The following is a 4,714-nucleotide window of genomic DNA, read 5'->3' on the forward strand; positions in this document are numbered from 1 at the left end:
CAATTTGTCCATTTTCTTATTAGACATTTTTCATAGTAAAAAAGTCAAGCTTTCTTTTGAGACTATTAAAAAAAAATCGTAGATGCCTAAATTGCGAAAAAAATTTAAATAAACAATTGATTTATTGAAAAAATTGTTTAAACAATTTTTTTTGTTATAAATAATAAAATAGGATGAAAGCGTGTAAAAAGCAATTTCCAAAATCCTCATAAAAATTTTAAATCGCGTAATTAGAAAGGAAGTTACAGGCGTTTGAAACCACCCCTGCAGGCATTGGGGTTGAAAATTCAACCCCCCCTCACTTGGGGAGGGTTGGTAATCCTGGTCTATAAGTTTGTGGATTAGCTACTGTTGGGTAGGCGAACATATTCCCAGAATTTAGAGACAATCGAAAAACATGACTTTTTGAGTTGGGGCAGTTAAGGAATAATGCCCCAAAATTAAGTTGCTAAAAACAAAATTAACTAACTCCTGCAGCAAATCGTCACTAAAGAAATCCGCGGAAAATTTTTCTAAAGTAACCGAGGGCATGCCTGAAACACGTATAAAAGAAAAACAGGGTGTGCACGTGCTTTTGGGTAAAACTTAATTTAGGCTGGCCGTGTTCGCGGACTAATTTATATAGTAAATCTTTTATAAAATATAAACAAAGCATAAATCATAATAAATTACGCATTTGTTTCAGACGAGAGGGAACCATTGAAAAAACCTCAACCACTTGAGAAAGAGAGTGAGGAACCGATTCCACTACATTTGTTCGACAAAATTATCCAGGACAATGTGTAAGTGCAAAACGTAAATTTTGAAATATTTATAACTTATACTTATCGAAACAGTTGATGTATAAAGATGTATTAATAATGGTGCATTACTTCGTCTCGATTCCTCACTTCTAAAAGCTCAATTAAAGAAAGCAGAGATTGCCAAATGTCGCAAGCATGTTCTTGACATGGAAATGCACGGCAGTGTTTACAAAAATGTAAATAATGGATTTTTTGACAGCTATCTCCATTTCTTCTGAAATTTGTGGAAATCATACATAACTTCCTAATTTCAATCTAGCAAAATCAATACTAGAGTTTTCATAAAAAATTTGTTTACTCATTTTAAAATTCTGGTTAGTTAAGTGTATGAATATACGTACATATCAGGATAATTATTCAAATCTGAAAAGAAAATTATTATCATTTTCTTGTTTTCCGCTGGTTCAAAAAAGTGTTTTCCAATTATTGGAATTACAAAGAATATTTTTTTAAACTTCTCAGTAATAAGGTTTCATCTGATAAAAACAAACTTGAGGTGTTCTGGACAAGAAGGCAAAAGGCGCTCGAGACCGAGTTAAAGTATTGACCAGGCTGTGACGTCAGGTATCAAAAGTGAAATTCGAAATTTGAAAAAACCATAAATATAGTTAGATAGCTCTTGAAAAATGAACCTGAGTCTCCATTTACAGTTTTTCTGTTGGGCTGCAAATTCTCCAGGAAATAAATAAAAACTAATTTTTTCTTAATTCAAAAAACCATGTCAAAAGGTAACTTCTAATGTTTTTTTTAAACCGAATGAAAACTCACGTTTTTAGACTTTCACATTCAATACATTGGCGGAAAGTTCGTTCGCTTGATATTTTCCGTAGCTCAAATTTCCTCGCTAACTTTTTTAATGTGAGAGTCTAAAAACGTGGTTTTTTATTCGAATTAAAAAATAAAAACTTCAGAAATTAACTTTTGATACTTTTTGGACATTGTAGCCTCCGCTAGAGTGTCGCGAATAAAACTCAAAAATAAGTTTGTTAATTAGTTGATAAACGAATTACTTACGGCGAGTTGAATGTGAAAAAACATGGTTTTTTCAATTTAAAAAAGTCAGTTTTTATTTATTTAGTGGAGAATTTTCAGCCCGAAAGAAAAACTGTAAATGGAGACTCCGGTTCATTTTTCAATAGCTATCCAACTATATTTTTGGTTTTTCAAATTTCACTTTCGATACCTGACTTTTCAGCCTGGTCAATACTTTTACTCGTTCTCGAGCGCCTGTCGCCTTGTTGTCCAGAACTTCTCAATTCATCATTATAAAAACAGCACACATATTTTAAAATGAATTATATCATAAAATAGGGTATTATGTTACATTTTACTATATTATATATTTCAACATAAAGTCTCATAGATTATGATATTGTATCACGTCTTATGGTGTTCTATCATATTGTATGATACTGTAACATATTGTATCATATTCTATAATAGTTTATTATAGTTTATTATATCGTATTCTATTGTATCATATTGTTCAATAATGTATCACACTGTATGATGCTGTTTCGTGTTTTATTATATTGAATAATTTACTGTGATATGGTATGAAACAATAAAAAATGTATTAAACTGTATCATGATGGATTATATTTGATTAGAATCAAAAGAACACAGAGAGAGATTTTGTTTAAAACTATTGTAATGGTTAATATAATAATAATAATACATAAAATATATTTTTTCTTTAATAAATATGATTTTAAGAATTTGCATAAATTTCTTTTGAGTCAATGAATGTACAAATATTTAAAAACGCCAGTTTGAGATTTTTCTTTAGATTTAATTAATAAGTAAAAGAGATTGCCCTTGATTGTTCTGAAAAATCCATGAAGTTATTTATAATTACGTGCATCATTTTATCTACGAATCTAAGCGATTCTAAAGGCCAGTGAAATTTCAAAGCTTTGACAGAGATGGCGCTGGATCGACATAAATAGACTTCTTTCCAAAGTTTTCCAATTTAATTTCCTCGGAGTACACATGCTTGCTGAAAAAACTAGGCCAGATGTGACACAGTGCACGACATTTGAGCCGAATTTTTAAATATGGTCATTTGGTTGACAAATTTCATCTTCTCGAATTTTAAATTATTTACGATTTTAATATTAGGAAATCATAAATAAGGAAGGATATTGTGCGTTTTTTCTGTTGAGCAATTCGTTTTTAATTCGAAATTAACGTTTTACAATCTTTTTTATTTCTATATCCGGTTTTTATAAATAATATATGCAGCCCTTTATAAATTCACATATTTTATCTAGATTATTATTTTTAAATAAGCAATTACTCAATTAAAATATTTCATAAAATAAATAAATTCAATAAATTATGAGATTGTAAGTTTAGAGACAGTATAAAAATTATTGAGCGTTTATTCCTTTTTCAGGGTGTCTACTGAAATTCTAAATAAAAATACACAGGCAATTTCATTCTTTTACAAGGAAGAAAAACCTGGTATTTTTTAAATCAATTCTGACCTTACATCTCTTTGAGGTAAAATAATTCATTTAGAACAGGAATTAAATAAATTATAATTACTACGATCGCTTATAACACGGTACGCGCTCGTTTTGTTTTTGCATTTTCCGGGGAAAATAATTCTTGACACTATATAGAAATTTTCTTAGTAACTCTTAAAATTTAGGGAAATCATTTCAAACGTTTTAAACTATTTCTAAATACTCTCTTACAAATTGAGTTTTAAAAATAAAACATCTAAAATGTTGCCATAAATTTAAACATAATTTCTTTTTTCATCTTTTTACAACTTATAAATCATCTAAATATCTTTTTAAATGATTTGCATTTTCCTACAAGTTTTAAAAAATTATTTATGGCAAAGGAAGTTTTTTGGCATATTTTAGTGTGAAAATTTCAAAAATCATACGTAAAATTAAAAAAAAAAAAATTTACCTGAAAATAGTAAGGGTGGTTTTCAAGTCCGAATTATTATGTTTGGCCTGTAATTTGATGAATGAAAATCAATTTTTCAGCTTCTTCAATTTTCAAAGATCGAAAATCAAGATTCTAATTGTCAACATTTTAAGTACACATGTAATTAAAATAGTTTTTCGGGGTTTTCTTGATATTTCGCAACAAATTTTATTTATATAAACAATTGAAATTAACAAAGGCATAACTTTATCAGTTTTCATTAGAGATTTAAAGAGATTTCGTTTTCAATTCGAAGATATTGGATTTTTGGTTGATTCAACTATAAAGATTGTATGAAAGGTGCTTTCCTGTAATAAATGTATACCAGACAACAATTTTTAATGGTTTTGTATATCACTACACATAAATGAGAATCCATGAAAATCTAAATATCTGGTCTACGTGACCTCCACTCGAAATTCCTGAGAGATAATTTGAGTGAAGGTCCTACGTGACCAGATGCCGATTTGACGGATACTTTAGACGACGAGTTTGCTTACCAAAGTGAGTCATCCACCCTTCCTAATTAATTTTAAATTTCCCCAGCCTGGCTTTCACAGTTTTTCAACACGTGCGAAAGCTGTGTTGACATTCCTGACGAAACCATCTGCATCGAGTCTGGCACGTACGCCAGTGATCCCAGATCTGAAACGAGACGTGGTCCAATACTATGACACGTCTATGTGCGTGTGAATATGGTAGGAGACGATATAAATGCCTGGTTTGCGCGCGCAACCCATTTCTTCTCTTCTGATTTTGAAAACTCGAAGGTGCACGATTGCCGGTCGGAACACTTCGGCGATTCTATTTATGTCTCTATCTGCTTTGAAATAAAAAGAAGAGATTGGGAATTTAATATTTTCAGATTTCGATACTGGGGATGGGCTGGCGATTCTCATGATCTGAATACTTCGCACGCCTCTTTAATGCGTGTATTTTGAGGTTACGTTACTTCACGTATAAAA

Source organism: Belonocnema kinseyi, chromosome 2, assembly GCF_010883055.1.
Source record: "Belonocnema kinseyi isolate 2016_QV_RU_SX_M_011 chromosome 2, B_treatae_v1, whole genome shotgun sequence".
Taxonomy (NCBI): Eukaryota; Metazoa; Arthropoda; class Insecta; order Hymenoptera; family Cynipidae; genus Belonocnema; species Belonocnema kinseyi.